We start from the raw sequence: 26,608 nt of genomic DNA, 5'->3' as shown, positions 1-26,608 counted from the left end.
TTCGAAGTTACCCTAATCCGAAGCCCATGTGCGAGGGTCCCAAAGAGACACCTCCCGGGCAATTAAATAATTATCAAAAAAATATTATTATCATGATATTCACAAACCCTGTGATGGGTTCCTGAATGGTAGACCATCCAGGGCGTCAGGATTTTTTAAGCCAGTGCAGCACAAAGTTCACAACTCGTGTAAAAAGGATTAAAAAAAGTATTCAGTACACTGCTGCTGCATTTATCCAATGCCATACATAGGGGTTGGCCACACGTGGCAAAGAGGGAGAGAGCCTGGCTGCCATCTGAGCCCTGTGGACAACCCCTGCTGTGCATGCTGAAGGCAATGTAAATCTGAGAATGGCTGTCCATAAAGGGCTGCATGGAGGGCCTGACCACTAGGCCTGGCCATAGACCAGACCTTGTGCCCAAACCTCCTGTGCACGGCCTCCCATGAAGGGTTCATTGAAGGTAACTTGTGAATGTGGTATATGATAAAAGAAAGGAGGCAGTCACAGAAAAAAATGTTAACGTGAAGTAATGAATAGCTTTTGGTTTTACCACCTCAATGTATCTTTAAAAAACCTCAGATATTCACCTAAAACCTAACAGTTAAACTATAGTTATGGTTCCAAACTAAAACCCAAAACACTGAAATTAACAAGATATTATTAGGAGCACAATCCATTACTCGCACAACAGCCATACAAACTGTAACGCATACCTCAAATGCAATGATTATGACTTTGCAATATCTGTACCAATAAACAACGTCTGAAAGTGAAATGTGATTAAACAACAACACAAATTCAATCCATTTAATTGGTGATACTACAGCCACAGTTGCCTCTGTCAAACTGTTAAGGGTAATGTGATATGTAATTTCATCTGTAAAATGATTCACAACATTTGTAATTGGATTTGTGTAAATATGTGTTATAGTTAGGTTAGTTAGCTGTGATAAAAAGATCTGTTGTCTATTATTCACTGGTCCTTCAAGGAACACTCCCAAATTCACTGAGAGGATGTTTACATAATTTTTGTTTTTGGTGATTTCTCTAGAAGGGGAAGGGGCACCACCATTTTTTATGTTGTGGGGGCTGCAGGGAATTCTGCAACCCCAACAACATTAGAAAAAAAAATAATATGTCTCCTGGGTCATTGAATCCATGACCCCAGGGGAACTTACCGTATTTTTTTAATGCTGGTTCTGTGGCTGCATTTTATGTTGTCTGAAGCTGTATAAAAAGATACATGGTTATCTTGTGGTTGCTTTTTCAAAAACCTCCAGAAACTGGCGAAAAAGGAGACGGACCACAGGAATCTGGCGAGATGATTTATTTAGACCAATGTCTCAGCATACGACGCGTTTCAGGCCCAAGAGCCCATGTTCGCATACGGGTAGCAGCAGAAATTACTCTTTTTAAATGCTTAAAGTGCACACCCACCTCCATCACATTTTTGGTCGCCTGACCATGAAAAGTGAAAACATACTTTCATTCTGTTTGATGAGCCTCATTTCGTTTTAGTCAATGAAACACAGCAAATGCTCATAAATGCAATTATAAAATAAAGATACATTTGATTATTATTCACAATTAGCAGCAAATTGACCTCATAATGTAGGCTATTGTGACCATTCTATTTGTATAAATACGCTGGTAAAAGAAGAGTTTTATTCTAAAATATATACAATCAAGATTATATTTCTTACTCTTCCTTTAATTTGGACATTTGTTTACAGGGCCTAAAGTGCCCTATTTATAATAAATAGATAAATCCTATCAGAAAAAGCCGTTAAATGAGATATATATTAAATATTTAAAAGACAATTGCAAGATTTAAATGTTAAACAGAATGCTGTAATATGGAGGACCCACTAGAGTGCAAAAATTGAAACAAAGCAGCAATCAAGTTACTGTGCAAAACTGTGCAAATAGTGCAAAAGTATTTTGAATTAAAGTGCAATCCGTATGATTAAAATGTATAAATACGCTCGGAGGCGCAGACTGCGGATACTGCTTTTAAACAATCATTTCTTAACGCGGCTGGAGCTGTTGGATTTTTGTGCCGCAAACTAACCTCTGAAGGCTGCGTTGAACTACCGCTGGGACTGCGAGGACCAGGGTGCCTCGTACTGCTGTTATACTACACACCTGGTGCCTCTTCCCGGCCCCTCCTCCCGCCAACTTTCTCCTTAAAACGCCTCGCGGCCCCCGCTTCGCGGGAGCCGCTCGCAGGCGCAGACTGCGGAGACTGCTTTTAAACAATCATTTCTTAACGTGGCTGGAGCTGTTGGATTTTTGTGCCGCAAACTAACCTCTGAAGGCTGCGTTGAACTACCGCTGGGACTGCGAGGACCAGGGTGCCTCGTACTGCTGTTATACTACACACCTGGTGCCTCTTCCCGGCCCCTCCTCCCGGCAACTTTCTCCTTAAAACGCCTCGCGGGAGCCGCTCGCAGGCGCAGACTGCGGATACTGCTTTTAAACAATCATTTCTTAACGTGGCTGGAGCTGTTGGATTTTTGTGCCGCAAACTAACCTCTGAAGGCTGCGTTGAACTACCGCTGGGACTGCGAGGACCAGGGTGCCTCGTACTGCTGTTATACTACACACCTGGTGCCTCTTCCCGGCCCCTCCTCCCGCCAACTTTCTCCTTAAAACGCCTCGCGGCCCCCGCTTCGCGGGAGCCGCTCGCAGGCGCAGACTGCGGATACTGCTTTTAAACAATCATTTCTTAACGTGGCTGGAGCTGTTGGATTTTTGTGCCGCAAACTAACCTCTGAAGGCTGCGTTGAACTACCGCTGGGACTGCGAGGACCAGGGTGCCTCGTACTGCTGTTATACTACACACCTGGTGCCTCTTCCCGGCCCCTCCTCCCGCCAACTTTCTCCTTAAAACGCCTCGCGGCCCCCGCTTCGCGGGAGCCGCTCGCAGGCGCAGACTGCGGATACTGCTTTTAAACAATCATTTCTTAACGTGGCTGGAGCTGTTGGATTTTTGTGCCGCAAACTAACCTCTGAAGGCTGCGTTGAACTGCCGCTGGGACTGCGAGGACCAGGGTGCCTCGTACTGCTGTTATACTACACACCTGGTGCCTCTTCCCGGCCCCTCCTCCTCCCGCTACTTGATCTCTCGCCCCTGAACGCGTGAGCGGGACGCGTGCGGGGCATAGACTGGGGCGAAGCCTGGGCAAAGGGTGGGCCGTCTGAGGCCGTCCGAGGACGATCGTGGACGGGACGGGCCACCCCTCTAATCTCCATCGGATGGTGAGAGTATCTTTTGTGCATTGACTAAAGCTGTCACATATAGTGGACATTTTTTTAGAGTAAAGCTGGACTTTATGTGTAAATTTTCTTTTCTTTTTATAGTCCATAAAGATGCCACTAGACGCTGACAAACCTCGTACCTTAACAGTTAACACTTCTAAAGGTCCAGTATCAGGAACAATCGATCAGTTCTTCAAACGTGTAACTACCGTTTTGGAGAAGGAAATAGCGGACACAGAAAAGCGCTTATCTTTAGATTTGCTAACAGGCAAGCGTTCCTCATTAGGTACGATTGGTAAAACTCTTTCTCCAGATGTGATGAATGAGGGTGTAGGAACCTCGAAACCCCACTTCATGCCTGAAACGACGAAAAAAGTGTCTCAGGCTAATTCCCCAGGCTTGGTTCCCTCTTCTGATAACATAAGCAGCCTAACACTGTCAGGGCTATCAGATTCACCGAACTTAGTTATTTCTCCCTCGTTGATCGTGGAACCTGTGGTAAATAAACAACTAGTAAGAAAGAGACGAGGTACCTTTACTAAGTCATCTTTGGCTAAAAAGAAGAAGGCTAAATTTTTAGCCCAAAACCCGAATCCACCAGGTTCTGTAGCGACAAACAACCCTTCCTCAAGCACTAAAGCCTTAGGATTACCATCTAGTCATGACACTATGACCGACTTACTTACTAAAATAGAGATTTTGGTTAAATCTCTCTTACTCCCACTTTTGGAAAGGTCTAGATTAATAAATTTACACCTGGATGATTTAAGTAAACAAATGGAAAGGAACTATTCAGTTACTTCTGAACTGCTAAACATCCACACTAAAAGCAGTACTACTGAACAAGCACCTTCTTCTTCTTTCGTGGCAATGCGTTCCCCACCTACCGATAACATGACAACATTGAGCACTGCTCTGGGGGAAAAATAAGCGGAAACATTACTCTGTAAAACCACAGATCCAGGCAGAACTTACCACGCAATAAACGGTAAAGAATTGGACAGGGAGAAAAAGGCGGTCAATAGTTCTAAATCTGGTTTTTTAGAAGCAACTGAAGATTCAAAAAGTAAAAACACTAACATTTCCTCGGTAACATCTAATGCGAGGAAAAGGGTTACAAAAGATCAAGAGAATAGTGAATGGTTACCTCAGGCTCAACACATTCCAGTAAGCAGAAGAGTGGACTTACCCCCTGAATCAGCCCCATACACGATTATCCTGACTGGGGTTCCTGAATTATCAGAGGGTGTAAGGGAGGACTTTTATGCGCTAAAAAATAAAACCATTTATTGGTTGACTCATAATAGACCCCTCCCTGCACATATAAACGGAGAAATTCTCATGGTGAGACGCACATGCTGGGTAGGAACAAGACCAAAAGAAAAAAAGGGGGACGTGATAATTATAAATTTTAGAGATCACAGAGCGGTCAGATGCATAGGCGATAGAGGGGAGGACGCAATTTCCACACATTTTGTCAACTACTTCTATCCAAGAGAATTGATTTCCCATCTCAAACCCTATGCCATAAAAGATCCCTCTCTCAATTGGAGGGTAGTAGATCATCATTCCTCCTATCAAGCTCCCCGTAACCACTTTTCTAATCCCCAGTTAAATGGAAGGTTCCCGAATAATAATCATCAATCATGTCAGGCCTTAAATCCACCACATTGGAATAACTATCCCTATACACATCAGAGATTTAATATACCTACCTCTAATCCCTATGCAGCTTTGCACGGTTTGGAAGATGTAGATTGACTTGATGTTAAGGATGTTCAATCACGGAAATCTTTAGAATCATGCCAATCTCCTTTTAATGTCATTGATCATGCAACTGAAAACGTGGAAACTCTAATAATAAAAAAGGCTAGTCCCCAAATAGCACAAAATCCCCCATAGCTTGGAGGTTTAGATACTACCCCAATGAGGAACATCTGTAGCGAATCACCTAGACAGTTGGGGGCAGTAGAATTAAGAGCTTTAGTGAACCCCCCTGTAGTGGAAGCAATTAATATAAACAAAAGCTCTGATATAAGAGAACCTGACACCACACTACAAATTATGTCATGGAACATCGCGGGTCTACGTGCCAAAATAACGGACGGGTCCCTAATGGACTTTGCTCAAGATTACCATGTAATCTGTCTACAAGAGACATGGTCCACCAATGAACAACATTTGATGGGCTATAAAACATACTTCTCAGCGGCAGTTGCAGGTCCTCACGGTAGGGCAAAGGGGGGCTTGACGATATTTATAAAAAATACCATACCCAGGTTAAAAGTAACCCCTCTTAGACTCCATACCAATTATCAGATATTGAAACTCTCATTTATAAGGAAGGGGGTTGTCCTCTTAGTAAACTTCTATGATAACCTCCCAGAATGTGAGAGATTAGATTTGTTTGGGGCTCTTCGTAACAAACTTTCTACCCTGATAAAAAAAAACACAAGGGTCAGAAGTCCCAAGCATCGTTTGGGGCGGCGACTTTAATCACCATCCCTGCGGTGCGAAAAATAGCAATATCTGTGGGGTGGGGGAAGAAACAGACAATCATGTGACTCATTTTAGTCACACAAAGATAGGAAATTTTCTTAACGAAATGATGTCGGAACTAGGCCTGGTGATTCTAAATAAAATAAATATATTATCAGGTCAGTTACAGGCTACTTATTTGGGCAGGGGGTGGGAGACAACAATTGATTATTTTCTGGTCACAGCTACACTGGAAAGTAAATCTCAGAGCTTTAGATTAATAAACAATACATTAAGTGATCATGCAGCCTTGGTTTTTAATCTGATCATCGATGTGGGGAAATTCAATCCTTATATGATGATGACCGCTCTTGCCCAGAATAATATTCACCTTACAAAATTAAATGGCTTCGCCATAGGTTGGGGCAAGATAGAACCAGAAGCTATAACCAACAAGGTGGTCCAGGCGGTATATCCCGCCATTGGGAAATGTTTAGATAGTGACACCAATCAAACAGATCTGCTGTATAATTTTAGTATAATTTTGGAGAAAGTAAAAGACCTTTTAACACGCACTAATAAAGGGGAAAAGGGCGAGAAAAGAGGGTGGTTTAGCCATGAATGCACCACAGCCCATAAACGTCTAAAAAAAGCCTTGACAAAACCCGTAAGAGATCAAGAGGAAATTCGCATTTTAAGGAGGACATACCGTCTAGCCTGCAAAAAAAGGAAACAGGAATTAAAAAAATCTCTATGGAATCAATTATACGAGAGTTCTCAGGCTAAAAATGGTGAGCTGTTTTGGAAGGTAGTAAAGACTCCCTTCCTGACAGATAGTTGTGATCAGCCAAGAGTCGAAGTAGCGATTGATGGCCCAACATGGGTAAACTACTTCTCTAAAGTGTTTAGTAAAACACAAGCAGTGGACCCATCAGAGAAGATGAATGATAGTCCCCAAGAAATTTTATTTCCGATTCCCCTAATCTTTGAATTACACGAAGTTATAAACGCTGTTAAAGCAAGTAAATCTGGAAAAGCCCCCGGACCAGATGGAGTACCAGTCGACTTTTTTAAATTTAAACTCGACCTGTGGGCGCCAATCTTGAAGGGGGTGTTTGACGCGGCAATGAACCATGGGTTACTTGAAACGTGGACTCAATCAATTATGATTCCGATATTCAAGAAGGGAAATAGAGAGGAGGCGTCCTGTTATCGGCCAATATCATTACTGGATTCTCTTGGCAAAGTCTTGGGCAGGGTGGTTTTACAGCGTCTTCAGGAGTGGGCAGATGTACACAACATATTATCTGTTTTTCAGTTTGGCTTCCGGGAGGGCTTTGGTACAATAGAACAGGCACTGAATTTAAGCCTATTGATGGGAAAATATGTTACAGCAAAAGAAGGAAGAATGTATATGGTCTATGTCGATCTTACCGCGGCATTTGACTGCGTTTCCCATTCAAAGCTCTGGTCCGTCCTCACTGAGATGGGCATAGATCCAGCCCTGGTAAACCTTCTTCGTGCACTATATTCCAACGCCTCGTCTAGGGTCCGTTTTGGAACACAGGGTGAATTATCCGAGTCCTTTAGGGTGGAACGCGGCGTGAGGCAGGGTTGCGTCCTGGCCCCCTTTCTCTTCTCACTCTACACAAATGGCCTGGAGGTAGAGATGTTGAGAGGGGCCCTTGACCTCCCCCAAACAAAAGACCGCCTCATTCCAGCGCTTCTGTATGCGGACGACGCAGTAATTCTAGCGCGTACCCCGCGAGAACTGCAGAAATCCCTAGATAGGTACTCGAACTTTATGGGTACCCTGGATCTCAAAATAAATATTAAAAAAACCTATGTGATGGTGGCAGGAAAGGATAGGAAAAGGGGAAAGTCCATCTTCCTAGATAAAGAGAGGCTGGAATCTACTACCCAATACCCGTATCTTGGAGTTATGATTGACGAAAAACTCAATTGGAAAGCGGCTATTGAAGCTCGAAAACACCATCTTTTGCGAGCAATAATGGCCCTCATAAAATTCTCCCAGAAACTAGGAAAGAGACCGCCCGTAGAACTGCTTCGCATCTATGTAGCGAAGTGCCATTCAATCGCACTCTACGGGGCAGGCCTGTGGGGGCATAAAAACACGACCGTGCTGCAAGTTGCAGAGAATACTTTCATGAGATTCCTCTTGATGACTCCTAAACGGGTGTCTACCTTTTCCTGCCACGCTGAACTTGGTATGGCCCACATCGAGGATTTGGCTAAAATTCAACCTCTCCTTTTGTGGCGCCGCATCTGGACGTCACCCAAAATTTTTTTTACAAAGGAGATTGTAGCAGACTGCATGTCTCTGGAGCACGCAGGGAAAATCGAGTGGCTGCTGTATGTAAAAAAGTTTTTTACTGATCTGGGCTTGTCCAAATACTATGTTAATCCTGAAATAATGTCTGAGATCTCAAAGAAAGAGCTAAAAATAAGAGCTCTCTCTCATTTGGAAGAAATACGGCTAACCAAAGAGATAAGTAAGACATCTGTTCAGCACTCCATGATAGTTGCGACCACCTTGTATATTGAACCATACTTGACCTATGTTGACTCACAATTTGAGCGTTTTTTGTTGACGCGTTTTAGACTGAATGTTTTCCACAGGCTCGTAGCTTTCCCCAAATGCAATTCCTGGAAAGAGGTTCTAGGGGCGTGTCCCTGTGATGAAACTTCGGTTCAAACAACAATGCACACTGTTTTGTTTTGCAAGTTTTACGCTGAGCACCGTAATTTATGGCTAACTCCAATGTTAAGAATTCTTGGTTTTAGACGATGTCGCCCTGCTATGTTGCACCTACAATTTTTGAATACTATATTCATTACAAAAACTGTTGTGACATTTTTAAAGTGTATCTACTATCATAGAACAAATCTTGGTTGAAATAATCCCTGATACTCTAAATCATTTTATATATTGAGTTTATTGTGGATGATATGTTCTTTGTATGTGCTTTTATGGTTATAATTGTCTTTATATAACCGAATAAAGATTTAATATTATTATTATTATTATTATAAATATTACTAACAATAAAAAAACATTTCTGGGTAATATTGTTAAAATCATATTAATAACACTCCTAAAATTCATCATATCGGAAAGATAGTGCAAAGAGGTGTTAAAATGATTTGTTTTCATATACAAGGCATTAGAGCTATTCGAATACGAAAAGACAGACAAATCCATAAAAAATTATGCTTAATATTAGGGAACCTACTTATTAAGACAAAAGAAGTAAACAAAGCTTTGTGTGTTAGATAAAAGACACATATCCTGGCAAATTTATATATTCGCAAAGTCAATGAGTACACAAAAAAAAAAAAATATATATATATATATATATATATATATATATATATAAAGTCCAAATCCCCACTCTGAATAGAAGAAGGGTCCGACACAGCCAGGATGCATTCAGGAGGATTTATTCCAGGATAAGTTAACAACGCAAACTTTGTAACATGCGGCAGACGCGTTTCAGCAGTTCAGCTTTCATCAGTGCCTGTTACGATGTTTGGAGCCTCGCACCCGGTGGCCATTTAGATGTTCACTAGGCCACTCCTGGAATCTTACTCGAGGCCCCTCCTTTTTCTTTAAAGAGATACTGCAGCTCGCGTTGTAAAGCCAGACCGCTGCATGCTGGTAATCGCAGTCCATGTGTGGATCCCCTTGAGTAAGTGGGAAATCCAAACGCCCAGTGGCATCCCAACAATGTGGCCTCCGGACTGCACCCAACCGCAGCTTGCTGCCAAATTGAAAGTCTTCACTGAAAACCTCTTGATGCTCCCTGCAGTTTAATACTGCTCCTCTCTCCCCACCCAGTGTTACCTTCACCCTGTGGTGCTTCAGTCTGCGCGAGGGGGCGCCGCGTTGTGCATCACCAAACACAAGTCCATTCAAATTGCTGGCTAACGCGGTGCTTCCAGACCGAGAGGGCGTGTCAGAAAAGCCGGTGCCTGCAATACCGGCGAAACATAAAGTCCAAATCCCCACTCTGAATAGAAGAAGGGTCCGACACAGCCAGGATGCATTCAGGAGGATTTATTCCAGGATAAGTTAACAACGCAAACTTTGTAACATGCAGCAGACGCGTTTCAGCAGTTCAGCTTTCATCAGTACCTGTTACGATGTTTGGAGCCTCGCACCCGGTGGCCATTTAGATGTTCACTAGGCCACTCCTGGAATCTTACTCGAGCCCCCTCCTTTTTCTTTAAAGAGATACTGCAGCTCGTGTTGTAAAGCCAGACCGCTGCATGCTGGTAATCGCAGTCCATGTGTGGATCCCCCTTGAGTAAGTGGGAAATCCAAACGCCCAGTGGCATCCCAACAATGTGGCCTCCGGACTGCACCCAACCGCAGCTTGCTGCCAAATTGAAAGTCTTCACTGAAAACCTCTTGATGCTCCCTGCAGTTTAATATATATATATATATATATATATATATATATATATATATATATATATATATATTATCTACTGGCGGTCGCCAGTAGATAGTTATAGTTAGGACCGTGTTTCCATAGGAAATCCGCAACATTCTATTAGAATAACTTTGGCGCCGGTTGACGAATCCTCGCGAAATTTTCAAAATAGGTGGGGCGCTCCGCTCCGCTCCTACCCTGAAAGTCTCAGGGGGATTCGTCAAGCGGGGGTTGAGAAAAAAGGGGGGTGCCAAAACGCGTTTTCCCCATGCAATTTTCCATAGGGACCTTTAGTCCAAGGTACAGCCCGAACGACTGAACAGAATTACTTGAAATTTGGCAGAGAGGTAGTCCTCAGCTCAGGGAAGTGCCTTTTGTAGGTCTGGTGTCAATCTGTTCAGTAGTTCCTGAGAAAATCAAAAGTAAAATCATATATATATGTGGGCGGAGCCTAACCACACATCTCATCCTGAGATCTGATTGGCTGTCAGCACTTCATCCAAGAAGTGTTGGCAGCCATCTTGGGACCAATATACATGATAGCACCTCATTAAAAAGCATTGCAGTTAATAGAAGGTTTTAAGACTTTAGTTACATTATAAATCATTTGTTGATGGTATCATACTCATTTTAGGAATTGTGGTGTGTTCCTAGGTGATTTTACCATGTGAAAAAGCCTTCTGCTGTGATATCATGAATCATGTTTGAGAGAAAACTATTCTCTCATGCTTTTCCCACAGAGGTTTGGAAGGTGATCTATAAGCTAAACTGAGAGCTTATTTTCTGTAAATTCACATTATCTTTCTCAGTCATGTGAGAATGAAGTCTGACATTCTCAGTAAAACATGTACATTCAACAAGGGCAGAGACTGTCAGTTGATTCCTTTATGTTCTACTGCAGCTTCCCAGAGTGTTCCAAAGAACAACTAGAGCGCTAACAGTCCTACTTATGACAAACGTATTGCACATCTGAAGCCATCTTGATTGGAATAAAGTGGTAACTCTTAAAACATTTAATTCAAAAATGAACAAAATGAGCGGGTTCATTTTGCCATAGAAAGTATGATTAGTGCTGCAGAAAGAAAAATTAGGGCACATTTTGAGTGACTTCTCAAATCCTCTTCTATTTCATTAAAAAATTCTGACATGCAGACTGAAACATGCACTTTCAATACCAGCAGCAGACTTGCCTGGTGAGCAGTAGCTTTACTACAGTGATCTAATAAGCAACTAGAGTGATAACATTCTGAATTAATGCAAATGTGTGACACATCTGAATGCCTTCTTGATGGAATCAAAGTAAAAAACTGAAAGCATTTCCTACTGAGGAGACTGCAGTAAATGAGGAAATTAGGAAACTTCATAACAAATAAATCTCCCAAGATGGCCACCAGAGACAAAAGAGCCCAAATGCAGCACAAATATCACCCAGATGTAGCCCACATGTAGCCCAATGACAGAAATGTGCAAAACACTTATTTGTGTGTATTTGCAGTTTTATATAGTGCAGACTTGTCAGGTATTGGATTGCTTTACATGAGAATTGGTTACATCACACAAGATCAAATTCATTTTGGCTGTAGACATGGGGAGATTAAGTGATTTGACCAGAATCACAGAATGTTGAGCTGAAGCAGAAACTCCAACCTGGTTCCCCAGTTGCAAAGTCTGCAGCTCTGGAAGTAACACCACATCCTCTCCCCCAAGTGCAACATTTAATCAAGTGGTAAACTGATAAAAAAACATAAAGATTACAAATAATTTAAAAGTTCTTTGTCACTATTTGAAAACTCAGAAAATATGTCCTCATTTTAGTTTTTTAGAGCACTAACCATAATTTTGATGCACATAAGACCCTCTCATATATGTAATTTCTAAAGGAAATGCTCTAGGTATTACAGTTTCGATTACATCAAGATGACGTCAGGCGTTCCACACTTTTGTAATAAATATAGAATGTTAGCAATCTAGTTGTTCATTGAGATACTGTTGAGAGGCAGAGGCCAGGGGCACGGACTCTGAAAATTGAAGGCAGGTAGGAGAGTGCAGAGGCAACAATTTGACCACACTGGGCAGGCAGGAAGGGCAGTGGCAGCACAACAGACTATGGAGGACAGTGGAAAGGGGGGCAGGGGCAACAAATCAACAATACAGGACTGGCAAGAGAGGCTGTGGCAATATAATAGACCATTGTGGGCAGAAGGAAGAGGCAGTGGTAGTAAAACCATACATGCCAACAGACCCGTTTCAGCAAGGAAATGTCCAATGTTTTTAAGCTCAAATGGTCTTTATTTGATCTGTCTCCTGTCTACAATCTCCTCTTTTTCAATGTAACTCAAAGGGGAAAATCAATACCCCAGTTTTTTTACAAAATCTCCCTCTTACCAAGTTCAAAATGTTCGCAAGTATGGTACATTGGATCATGGTAGGCAGGAGGAATTGGGGTAGGGACATGGACTCGGATAACAGAGGACAGGAGGGACATGGAGAGGTGAACCAAACTGACCCTACAGGGCAGGCATCAGGGTCTGCAGCAGCACAATACACCACACAGGGCATGCGGGACGGGAGTGCAGCACAATAATCCATAGAAAGCAATAGGGAGGGGACAGGACCATGCACATGGACAACAGAGAACAGAGGGGAAAGAGGCAATGGTAGCTAGCTGACCGTAATGGACAGGCAGGAGAGAAAGCTGCAGCATAACAGACCATAAAGGGCAGGAGTGACGGATCAGGGGCATTACAATGGAACAGACAAGCCAGGAGGGAGGGAATAGGGTGTCTGCACATGGAACCAGAGGGATGGGGGCAAGGGGGCAGGGCAGGAGCAGCAAGATGACCATGGAGGTCAGGCAGGATGGGCACTAGAAACAAGACACACCATGGAGAGCAACAGTGAGACTATGATGGCATACACACAGACTATGGAGGGAAGGTGGGAGTGGGTCAGGGGCAGCTAGCTGACCACACAGGGAAGGTGGGAGGGGCCATGGGAGCACATAAGACCATGCATGGCAAGCGGAAGGGTTGGTAGCAGCACAATGGCTATGATAGGCAAGAAGGAGGGTGCAGGGGCATGCACAAAGGACCATGGAGGATAGAAGGGAGGGTCAGGACCTGGGCACAGACAAGAGAGTTCAGGGTAAGGGGCCTCACAACAGACCGCATAGGGCAGGTAGGAGGAACAGTTGCAGCACAACAGTCTAGGGAGGGCAGAAGGGTGTGGCAGTAAAATGGACCATGGAGGACAGGAGGAAGGGGATAGGGGCATGGCATGTGGACAGGCAGGGTGGAGGTGGCAGGGACAGGTTACAGTCATCTGACAATGCTAGGCAGGTGGGAGGGGAGTGGAAGCTCAAAAGAACACTCAGAGTAGATAGGAGTGGCAGGTCCATGGAACATGGTGGGCAAAAAGGATGGAGCAGGGGCATGCACAAAGACATCGGAGGGCAGGGGGAAGGAGAATAGGGGCAGCAAGCTAAGCACAGAGGCTAAGCAGGAGGTCAATGATGGGCCATAGAATTGGGCAATGGAGGGCAGGAGTAGTGGACTGGTACATCATGCTAAATGGAGGGCAGTGGCAGCACATCAGACCATGCATGGCAGGAGGGAGGAGGCTAGTCCATGGATTCAGACAACAGAGGATAGGGAGGAGGTGGATGGGGCAGCAAGCTAATTGTTCAGAGAAGGTGGGTAGTCGGAACTTTATTGTTTTTAAAATGTGTGTCTGTGCGAACTACTTAAAATATGAACAAGTATGCAGCATAATCTCACTTTTATTCAGGAAGAAGAGTACGTTTGTGACTGTGACTCCGGGCTCACTTGGCAGAAACATCCCCTGACCCTCCACCCCCATCGCAAAATGTAATGCCCGTGAAAAGGGTAGGTGGACGCAGTGTTAAATAGAACATAGTCCTGAGAGCACGAAAATGAAAACTAGATATAGTATATGGTATAAACTATGCACCAATAAGTGTGATATAAGATGAACCGGGGCGTGAAATATAATATGCAATACATTGTGCGCAATGACAGATTCATTGGAGAGCCCGAGATAGCACAGGCACTAGCGCGTGCTATGCGATATGCGCATTGGAGTGTAATATGCACAGGGCAGTGTTGTGTAACCTAACTAGTCTCTAAAGTTGTAATATAAAATATGTGCTGGGGAGTGTAACGTTGCATTTTCACCGTGACAAAGATATGGATCCCAGATTGTAATATGTATGGCATAGTGCTGTGCGTTATAACATAGGCATCGAGGAAGGCACGTGAGATGGGGCAATATAACCCGTGCGAAGGCAAGTGTGGCATGACATATTCACGGGGTGGTGCTACAGTGCACATGGGCTAGAGAGTGTCATAGCATATGCACTAGCTGGTGGAATACAACACAGAGATGTGTGGCACTCGGCGGGCACTGGTGGGTGTAACACAGCATTGGGCTCAGCCAGGAGCACGCTGTGACTCTCAAGTGAGGTTCGTCTCCTTTCCAGAGAGTAAAATAAAAAGTATTACACATCCGGCGGTGGATGTGTGTTTTATTAACCATGAGGGGGGTTTCTTGCATAGTTTGGTCACATTTTTGTCGAATCCCCTTTGAATGGCTTGGTGTGCGTGTGTATTAAATGTGCCCGTCAATAGCTACCCATGTTTGTATAAATAAACGACAAGGGTGTCTACTTGGAGAGTACCCACCGGCGGGGGCACCGGGATTAGGCACGGTAGGGCGTCAGACACGTCAGAGCTTCACTAGCGGTGTAAACACATTCCACGTGGATTCATTGTATCGCTTTTTAATGAGTATCGCGCAAATCGTCATGGTGATAGGTGCATACGGTTTGTCCAGCATGTCCTAGGTGTTTCTATAAATATATATTTTTAAAAAATAATAAAAAACAAAGGCCGGCCCCGGGGGATGGGGTCGCCGGGGCCATAAGTGGCCTGAGGAGGGGGGGCAACGCAGCCCCCCTCCTAAAAAATGAAAAAAATAAAAAGGCCATGACCCGGGGGTTGGGTTCCCCGGGGCCGATTAAGGCCTTGGGAGGGGGGACCACACGGCCCCCTTCCAAATTTATTTTTTTCAACAAAACAAATTAGGGTGCAGGCCCTGGGGGATTGGGTCCCCAGGGCCAGTAAATTAGAAAAAGAAGGGGGGCCACCCAGCCCTCCTTCTTAAAAAAATAAAATAAATAAAAGACAGGCATCGCGCCAGAGGCCACGCCCCCTCCTTGCAGCACTCTGCAAACGCGCCCCCTGGCCAGTTGTAAGTTGGGGAATTAATTCCCCTTCAATACTGAGGGTCCCTGAGGGCCAACTAGCCCAACAGGTATCTCCAGTATGCGCCAGGTAACTGTGTTGCAGACAGGTGTTCAGAGGCCACGCCCCTTTTTACACCTCTCTGCAACTCAGCTCTGTGGCACTTACTGGAGGTACCTAGTGGGCTAGTTTGACCCTGGAGACCCTTAGGATTAAAGGGGACTTAATCTCTCAACTTAGAACGTTGACAGGGCACGTTTACACAGTGATGAAGGGAGGGGACGGGGCCTGACGTGATGTGTGCAAACACGCCCTGTGGCGTTTTTTAAGTTGGAGAAAAAATTCCACTTCAAACCTGAGGGACCCTGGGGGCCAACTAACCCACCAGGTGCTTCCAGTATGCGCCACTGCTCTGCGTTGCAGAGAGGTTGTGCAGGCCGTGCCCCTTTTTACACCTCTCTGCAATGGCGCTTACTGGACATACCTAGTGGGCTATTTTGCCGCTAGGGACCCTCAGGATTCATGAGGACTTAATCTCCCGACTTAAAACGGCCACAGGGCGTGTTTACAAAGTGGGGAAGGGAGGGGACGGGGCCTGAGGTGACGTGTGCAAACACGCCCTATGGCGCATTTTAAGTTGGGGAAATAATTCCCCTTTAATCCTGAGGGCCCCTGGGGTCTAACTAGCCCACCAGGTGCTTCCAGTAAGCGCCACTGAGCTGCATTGCAGAGGGGTGGTCCAGGCCGTGCCACTTTTTACACCTCTCTGCTACGCAGCTCTGTGGCGCTTACTGGAGGTACCTAGTGGGCTAATTGGACCCTAGGGACCCTCAGGATTCAAATGAACTTAATCTCCCAACTAAAAACGGCCACAGGGCATGTTTACACAGTGGTGAAGGGAGGGGGCGGGGCCTGAGTTAACGTGTGCAAACACGCCCTGTGGCGCGTTTTAAGTTGGAGAAATAATTCCCATTCAATCCTGAGGGACCCTGGGGGCCAACTAGCACACCAGGTGCTTCCAGTAAGTGCCACTGCACTGCGTTGCAGCGAGGTGGTCTAGGCCGTGCCCCTTTTTACATCTCTCTGCAACGCAGCTCTGTGGCGCTTACTGGAGGTACCTAGTGGTCTAGTTGGACCCTAGGGACCCCCAGGAATCAAGGGCACTTAATCTCCCAACTTAAAATGGCCACAGGGAGTGTTTACACAGTGGGGAAGGGAGGGGACGGGGCCAGAGGTGACGTGTGCAAACACGCCTTGTGGCGCGTTTTAAGAGGCAGTTTTAATCCCCTGCCCTATTATATACTAGGGGCTTACAGAGGAGGTCATGCTAATCACAGGGGGACCCCAGCGCATAGTGTTCCCTAGTGTATGTATGTGTTTTCACTGTATTCTGCGTGTCTTTTAACATAGCACTGGCTCTAGGACTGGTTAGTCAGACTCAGTTACCACCAGTATCCGTCTGAAAAAGTTGAGGGTACAGGATGATTTTGCAACAAGGCTTCTTTCTGCTCTTCTGTTTGTTCTTTCTGCACGTTATCCTTCTTCCTGCACTTTCCTTCATCTTTGAGGACTTCTGTTGCTTCTTTCTGCATTTCTTTTTTTCTTTCTGTGCGTTTTCTCTTCTTTCTTCACATGTCCTATCTCTGTAGGCATAGTTAGAAATTAGCATTTTAAAAACCTTTGAAATTCACTGAAAAAACCATAGATTTCAGGCACAGTATAGTTAGGAATTAGCATTAAAAAAACCTTAGAAATTCACTGAAAAAAACATAGGTTTCAGGGGCGTTATAGTTAGCTGGACATTTCCCTCGTACATAACCCTAGAAATTCCCCTGTTATAGTTAGTTCAGCTAACTATAACTCGCGCCCCCGCAATGCACGGCTGATGACGTCACATATTACATCACTCATGACATGACGTCATCCAGTGAGTCTGTGTTTCTGTAAAGTTTTAATATGTTTAATATATATAGGGAAAGGCCTGTTGAAGAATGAGTGGGTGTACAAGTGTGTGAATGGGTGATTTTCTAGGTGCGTAACTGACTCTATAAGTGAGTCATTAAATGTATCTTACTGCAGACTAGTGACTAAACTGTGTGAATGTCTGTATGTGTCTGTGTGTTGGTGTATAAGTGGCTGCATGCTTTTGTCAATAGCTATATGAGTGTCTATAGGGGTTATTGATTGGTTGTCTGAGTATCTGTATGGGTGCCTGAGTGTTTGTGTGGGTAGGGTGTGTGTGACTCTGTGCATAGATGTGTGAGTGGGTGATTCTATGGGTGCATAGTTTTGAGAGTACAACTGTAATGGACTGTATGGTTGATTGAGTGTATGTATGGGTGTGTTAGTGATTGAATGTATATCTCAGTTGTACATGTGTCAGTAACTACATATGTGAAACGCAGTGTATGTGTGTGTAAGAGTATATAACTATCTATATGTGAGAGTGTGTGATTGCGGGAGTGGCTGTATGGATGAGTGTGTGCTTGTATCAGTAATTGTATAAGAGCGTCAGAATTTGTTAGTATTTTTATGAGTAATTGAACTTGAGTGTATTTAACTGTATAGGTGAGTAAATTGGACTGTGATTAATTATTTGCATGACTGACTAGGTGTGTCAGTACCTCAATGGATGATTGGCGGTGTGTGAGTGTCTATATAGGTGTATAAATGCATATAATAGTCCTGTACGGAGTGACTGTAAGTATGAGTGACTGTACAAGTGAGTGAGTGGAGATGTATGTAGACCTAAGAGTCAATGAGTGGGTATGTAGTTATTGGTATTGGAGTATCTATGGTTTTCAAAATGGCCGTCTGAAATTTTGAGCCGGTGTATCAAAGGTTATATTAGGGTGTGAGAAAGATGCATTAATTTATCACATGGATGACGTCATCAGTGATGTTATCAGTGATGTCATTTGAGATGTCATCAGTGATGTCATGAGTGATGTCACTGACCATGTCATGAGTGATGTAATATGTGACGTCATCAGCAGTGCATTGCGGGGGCACGAGTTATAGTTAGCTGAACTAACTATAACAGGGTAATTTCTAGGGTTTTGTACGAGGGAAATGTCCAGCTAACTATATCACCCCTGAAACCTGTGTTTTTTTTAGTGAATTTCTAAGGTTTTTTAAATGCCAATTCCTAACTATAACGCCCTGAAACCTTTGGTTTTTTCAGTGAATTTCAAAGGTTTTTTAAATGCCAATTCCTAACTATAATGTGCATGAAACCTATGGTTTTTTCAGTGAATTTCAAAGGTTTTTTAAATGCTAATTCCTATCTTTAACTTATCTCTGAAGATATCATGTTTTTATCACCATTTTTTAAACTTATTTTTTCAATTAATTCTTTTAAAAATTAAAAAATATTATTTGAATTTAATGGGTTTTTCAAACATATTTTTTTATATTTTTCCAAATATTTTTTAAACTATATTTTCAAAACTTTATTTTATATATTTTTTCCCATGTTTTTGGATCCGCACACCCTAAGCGCACCATTCTCGATCCCTAGGTGTTAGCATCCGCGCATGGTATGCGTTGGGGACGTGTTTAGTGTGCGATCGCAATGCGACTCCCAGCCTATACGCGACACGTTCGATGTACTTAACGCGATGTTTACGCGCTTCCGCGATGCGTCATCTGCGTCTATGACGCAGTAGGTGCGCGGATCCCGCGAAATATTTAACATTTTAAAAAACATATATATGTATTTCATGTGAATATTAATTGAAGACAAACTCTAAACTAGTCTTAAAACTAATATATTTTTACATGAAATCCTATATTTTTTTTATTTCAATTTCGCGGATGCGCGCTCAGTGCGTGATGCGTAAGCGCAGGGTGCGCGGATCCCATGTGACCTGCAAAAAAAGAGATTTGATTGGTTCATTACACTTCCTGTTCTAACTATTGAAAGACGCCACCCAATTCAATCATTCTTCTTTGACCTTCTTTGGAGGAGCATCTCTTTGCAGAGAAGAAGATTTTTTAGACTAAGTTTACACTTAGCTCTAACCTTTTGCAACTAAAAATGGCTTCAGGGCAGCAGGCATCACCTGCATCTCCTCATACATCTGAGGATGAATTTTTGGAGGAGGCACCACGCAAAGAACGTTTTTCTTCAGTGGTGTGGAAATTTTTTACTTTTCCCGAGGGGCAGAATAAGACCAATGCCACCTTGGTCACATGCAAGATTTGCAAAAGAGTGCTGTCGCAAGGAGATCCTAACAAGAAATACTCGTGCGGCACGGCTAGTATGAGGAAGCACCTAAGGACCCTTCATCCAAACAATCTTGCACGAGAAGAGTGTAAACAGATGAGAAACACTTCTGCTCCTGCGCCTTCCACCTCATCGCAGCCGAGCACTTCAAGAGTGCATCCATCAGCCCAAAACGTGGACATCTGTCCTCAATTTCATTATTTAAAAGTGCTCTGCACTAAGTGCAATGCGACTTTGTGCTACGGTGAGCAGTCGATCGATCTGATCTGCCGCCGGCAAGAAAGTCACATTTGCTAGGTTTTTTATTTTTTATTTTTATTGTTCCCTGAAGTTCATTGTTTGGTTCCTCCTGTTTAGTTTTTTGTTCTTCCAAAAAAAGCAAAAAAATCACAAAGTTGTTGGAAAAACCAAAAAAAAAATGGAAAAAAAGGAAGAAAAAAAATATTTCTTGTAAGAACTAACTTTCGTGGTTTAAAAAAAGAGCTAAATTTCTTTGTTAGTGTGTGAAAGTTTAGATGAATGTATGTGTAGTATGTAATTGACTGAATGAATGCATTAGTAGCGTATGGTGAATATATAAGTGCAGAACTATGAGCAAGTGCTGCAGCATCACACAGTAACTTCTTTAACTGCAGTGTGCTGTAGTACTTCCAAAGCACAGGGATGCAACATATGTACATAAATATGTTGCAAATCTATGCTTCTCTCTGCACGGCTGCTTAAACTGCAGCCATGTGGTGACACAGGCACCCTTGCAGCATAGTGCAAGGATATCTGTGTCATGTGCTATTTGTTTTTGTGCAGGAAGACACACCTTCCTGCACAAAAACAATCAGTAAAGGCATTTTTCTCTTTCAATGTATGCTGAGCATTGTAGCATGCATTGAAGATATAAAAATGTGGAGAAATTGAAACAATTCTCCTTGTTGTGCTTTCCTACACCAATTTTAGAATGGTGCAGCATTCACACACATATCGAGATTTATGATTTCTGATAAATCTAGACATGTGTCTTGTTCTATGAGTATTCAGTGCAATCATGCACAACAACACTTATAGAACACCCTTTCAACGCAAAGTGGTGTGCATAATGAGGTTGAATTTACATGGAGTATAAAAAGTGCACAGAGTGCCTTTTCCTCTCTTTGTAAATATGAAAGAGTGTCTTGCACAATAACTATGTTATAAAAAGTGACATATTTCCAGTTTTAAAATTCCTTGCGAACGATACAAGGTAAGCACAGAGTTTTGTCTGCAAAGATGTTCAAAGAAGAATGATTGAAATGATTGTGGTCCTTCAATAGGTAAAATGGGAAATATTATGAACCCCTCAAATCTCTTTTTTTGCAGGTCACATGATATTTGATTATGGTCAGATTTCAAAACTACATAGGTATAATCAGAGTGTTTTTAGAAACGTGTTTCAACTTTGTAGCTTCTTGCAGACCTCCTCATTCTGCATATTGAGACTTAGTTAAACTTACCTTCATAGTAAAAGGAATAAAAAATGGTATACATTTTTTTTCAGATTTTCATTGCAATCTAAATTCATATAAATTGCTTATTTTAAAATTTGGATCTGTGAAAGAAAAGGAAAAAAAAATTATAACATGTAATAATACATTTTTTACAACACAGCATAATTTCCACAAAGTAATTTGTTTTCCTTTTTTGCTGTTCTCAGAATATATTGAATTTCACAAAAAATAGTGATTTCAATCGCACTCATCACTTAACAGCGGGCAAAAAAAAAACAATCAGAAAGATTGTTAAAAAAAACAACATGCTATTCTCAGCAAAATACAACAAGATACAAATCACAGATATATAAAATGTTTACGGCTAACAAAATTTTATAAGTTTAACTTACAAAAACTGTAAATGTTGCCGCTTTAAAATATTCACCGAATCTGAGGATACATTTTTGGAGAAGGCACCACGCCCACAACGTTTTTCTTCAGTGGTGTGGAAATTTTTTACTTTTCCCGAGGGGCAAACAAAGACCAATGCCACCTTGGTCACGTGCAAGATTTGCAAAAGAGTTCTGTCGCAAGGGGACCCTAACAAGAAATACTCATATGGCACGGCAAGTATGATGAAACACCTAAGGACCCTTCATCCGAACAATCTTGCACGAGAAGAGTGCAAACGGATGAGAAACACTCCTGCTCCTGCACCTTTCTGAGTTTCTTTTCTTTTTCTTTTTTTTCTGGCATGATTTCTCTATTTTTATGTTGAAAAACAGTATCTGTAAAAAAGAATCACAAATACATGTATATTAATAACTTTCAAATTTATACAATTCCATTACTATACAAACACATTTTATATAAAAACTGACTAAAAAACTATAGCCCTGAACCACAAGTGTGACGATGGTTAAAACACTACATGCATAGTGCACACTACTTTGAAGCAGTTCATGCCCTAAAGCCTACCTCACTAAAAGACTACATGCTAACTGACTGAATGATTACAGTACTATAAGGAGACACACTGGGTGATTGACAGGGTGTTTGCTAGAAGTGTATGAATAATGATTGGGGAATTGAAGGTGTGAAAGACAACTGTGTAGGTGATTAGAGGACTGCATCCATAGTGAATAGGCATTTGAAGCAGTCTATGTGCTAAGGCCTGGCTCACTGCATGAGTACTTGGGTACTGACGGAATGATTAGAGTACAGCAAGGAGAGTGCCTGGGTGAATTTATAAGTGGTTGGCTTTTGACACAGTGAATGGATTAGTACTTGGTAGTGAATGAGTCACTAGAGGAGTGCAAAGGGAGTGACAGGATGTTTGCTGGACTGTATGGATACTGACTAGGGATTTGAAGGTGTGAAAGACAAGTGTATAGTATGTTAGAAGACTGCATGCATACTGCATAGATATTTGAAGCTGTCTATGTGGTAATGTATGGTTCACAACATGAGTACTTGGAAACTGACTAAATCATCAGACTACTGCTAGGACAGTGCCTGGGTAAAACTTTTAAATTTTCAGTTCTGACACAGTGAAGAGAATAGTACACGGTACTGCACTTTAGTGTCAAACCCTGACTCATTTTATCAACGCATAAGCAAAGAATAGCTTCTAAAGCTACTAAAACTTGACAACATGACCGGTTTTAAAACAGTTATCTGTCAGCAAATACACGATGTTACCAAATGCTTCTATCACAATCCTTACCCAAATGCACACAGACTCACAGTGTGATTCTAGACAACAACCACTATACCTAGGAGTTTACCAAAAATCATTCACTACTATGGAAGTGGTAAGGGAACTTCACACAATCTACATATTTCAGGACTGCACTTTTGTGTCAAAGCCTAACTCATTTAATCAACGCATAAGCAAAGACTGGCTTCTAATGCTACTAAAACTTGACAACATGACAGGTTTAAAAAAAGTTATCTGTCTGAAAATACACAATGTTACCAAATGCTTCTCTCACAGTGGTTCCCAAATGCACACAGACTCACAGTGTGATTCTAGACAAGCACCACTATCCCTAGGAGTTTACCAAAACTCATTCACTACAATGGAAGTGATAAGGGAACTGCACACAATCTACATATTTCAGGACTGCACTTTTGTGTCAAAGCCTGACTCATTTAATCAAAGCATAAGCAAAAACTGCCTTCTAATGCTACTAAAACTTGACAACAAGACAGGTTTTAAAACAGTTATCTGTCAGCAAATACACAATGTTACCAAATACTTCTCTCACAGTGGTTCCCAAATGCACACAGACTCTCTGGTGCCAATTACGATCCTGTAAAAAATTTCCCCGTACGACTCGTATCCGGTCTTTTTACCGTACGAATCGTACAAGTGCCGTACAAACTGCCAACTACGATTTGCATGGGAAAAAGACCATACGAATCGCATTGGGAATTATTCCCCACACGTCCTCGGGTCGGAAAATGTGTCCGACACGTCCTCGGACGATTTACCGTACAAATGTGAAAAGTGAAGTCCGACCGCGCTAGTACGATCCATCCCGTGCGTCCGATGTTACAACCGGATGGAAAAAACACCGTCCGCACCGATCTCACATAGCAACCATGGAGACATGTGCCCACATACGTGCCCAACACTCCCCCCAGCCCTCCTATGTACGAGTCCAATCCCCACCCGTGTATGTACACCCGTGTATGTACGAGATGTACCCCCACCCGTGAATGTACACCCGTGTATGTACACCCGTGTATGTACATCCGTGTATGTATGAGACGTACCCCCACTCGTGTATGTACACCCCCGTACATATGGCCCGTACCCCCACCCGCGTATGCATGGAGCATACCCCCACCCCAACCGTGTATGTACGACCCGTACCCTCACCCGCGTATGTATGGAGCGTACCCCCACCCCAACCGTGTATGTACGACCTGTACCCTCACCCGCGTATGTATGGAGCGTACCCCCACCCCAACCGTGGATGTACGACCCGTACACTCACCCGCGTATGTATGGAGCGTACCCCCACCCCAACCGTGTATGTACGGACCGTACCCCCACCCCAACCGTGTATGTACGACCCGTACCCTCACCCGCGTATGTATGGAGCGTATCCCCCACCCCACCCATGTATGTACGACCCGTACCCTCACCCGTGTATGTATGGAGCGTACCCCCACCCCAACCGTGGATGTACGACCCGTACCCTCACCCGCATATGTATGGAGCGTACCCCCACCCCAACCGTGTATGTACACACCGTACCCCCACCCCAACCGTGGATGTACGACCCGTACCCTCACCCGCGTATGTATGGAGCGTACCCCCACCCCAACCACGTATGTACGACCCGTACCCCCACCCCAACCGTGTATGTACGACCCGTACCCTCACCCGCGTATGTATGGAGCGTACCCCCACCCCAACCGTGGATGTACGACCCGTACCCTCACCCGCGTATGTATGGAGCGTACCCCCACCCCAACCATGGATGTACGACCCGTACCCTCACCCGCGTATGTATGGAGCATACCCCCACCCCAACCGTGTATGTACGGACCGTACCCCCACCCCAACCGTGTATGTACGACCCGTACCCACACCCGCGTATGCATGGAGCGTACCCCCCACCCCAACCGTGTATGTACGACCCAAACCCTCACCCGCGTATGTATGGAGCGTACCCCCACCCCAACCGTGTATGTACGGACCGTACCCCCACCCCAACCGTGTATGTACGACCCGTACCCCCACCCCAACCGTGTATGTACGACCCGTACCCTCACCCGCGTATGTATGGAGCGTACCCCCACCCCAACATTCTAAGTACAGAGCGCACCCCAGGCCCCAACACCAGCACCTTCACCCAACATCGCGCATGTACGAGTCGTACCAAGCCAGACACAAGGACAGCACTGTACAACAAAATTGCCGAAGTACACACCGTACACACTCAAAAAACGCACGTACACAACCAGGACAAAGCACAACAACACAAGAATACACTATTCGAATGGCACAAAGCCACAAAACATGTCCAACAAGCACAAATACAACACATTCACTGACCTGCAACTGCCAAAATCCCAAACAGAGGCCCAAAACACAACCACTCCTTATAACACACCCACCCAAACTTCAAACACAGCCACACCCACCAATGGACCAAGAAAAAGGGCCCACACACACAAACCATGAGCCTTTGCAACAGACTCACTGCTGCCAGACCCCACAGACAACCTACAGCACCATACTTGAACCTTTACTACACCTTACACTTGCACACCTTCACACACACACCTTCACAAACACCCCCTCATCACATTCACACACACCTGCACAACCACACCCACACACCCACAACCATCCACACCCACACCCCCCACAACCATCCACACCCACACCCCTCACCATGCCCACTAACAAGAATCCAAAGTTCACTAGCCAAGAGTTGAAGGTCCTTGTCGACGAAATCCTCAGAGTCGAGCCACACCTCCTTGGAACATTGGTCAGACAGACCAGCATTACTGAAAAAACAGCCATGTGGCAGAGGATTGTCGATGCTGTGAATGCTGTTGCGTCCACCAGAAGGACCAGGCATGAATGCCAAGCCAGGTGGTACGATCTGCGGAGGAGGGTCCGAGCCAAAATGACCGACGACCACAACCAGGCCAACATCACAGGAGGAGGGCCGCCCCGCAGACCCGTACAATACCATCCCTGGGAGGAGAGGGTGATGGCCATACTGCCGGTGGTGGCAGTGGACGGATTAGAAGGACTCTGAGACCCGGGTGAGTACACAAACAACTCACCTCACATGGAGGGAACGTCATCCACAACCAAACTCACAATCAGTCACGCAACCACCCCAAGCTATCGCATGACTCAACCACACTCCATGAACACGCACATGCCACTAGCGCCACCATGCCCCATGCACCCAGCTGGACAATGCCAAGTCACAGGCCACAGAAAACACCAACACAAGACACGGTAAGCCAGATGGCGGGAGTGTGGTCCCCAAAAATCACATCGTGCAACTCAGAAGCAGACAACAATGCCCTCTGCCCATATGGCCTAGGTCACAGCCAGACAAACAGTGTGTCCCCACACAGGAAAGACTTGCCAGCAAATGGCGGACGCCTTGCATTAAGACATGGGGCTGAAGGCACGTTTTTGCACATGACAGCAGCTAATGAACAGCCAACACTGTGAAAGAGTGGCAGCACACACCACCACAGCAGCAGCGCAGACACACACACTACACCCAATGGGTGCCTGGAGATCAGAAACAAACTCACATCAACAAGCCAAGGGCCATTCAAAGATCTGCTAAAAGTGTGTGCCTAGGAAGCTGGGCTGAGGTGACAGAGGGTGACACACAGAGGGAGGGAGAGGGGGAGAGAGAGGGAGGGAGACACAGGGAGACGGACAGAGGGAGGAGGCTGACACAGGGATG

The 26,608-nt window shown here is 44.1% G+C and overlaps 1 protein-coding gene across 1 annotated transcript in view; it reads left to right on the top strand.

The window, feature by feature from the left end:
* STAC (SH3 and cysteine rich domain) overlaps positions 1-26,608 on the top strand; it is a 943,669-nt gene that overhangs the window by 830,128 nt on the left and 86,933 nt on the right. The window lies entirely within an intron of this gene.

Source organism: Triturus cristatus, chromosome 5_2 (assembly GCF_964204655.1).
Source record: "Triturus cristatus chromosome 5_2, aTriCri1.1, whole genome shotgun sequence".
Classification (NCBI taxonomy): Eukaryota; Metazoa; Chordata; class Amphibia; order Caudata; family Salamandridae; genus Triturus; species Triturus cristatus.
Note: the sequence above shows the minus strand (reverse complement) of the source record. Positions and strands in the feature narration are given on the sequence as shown.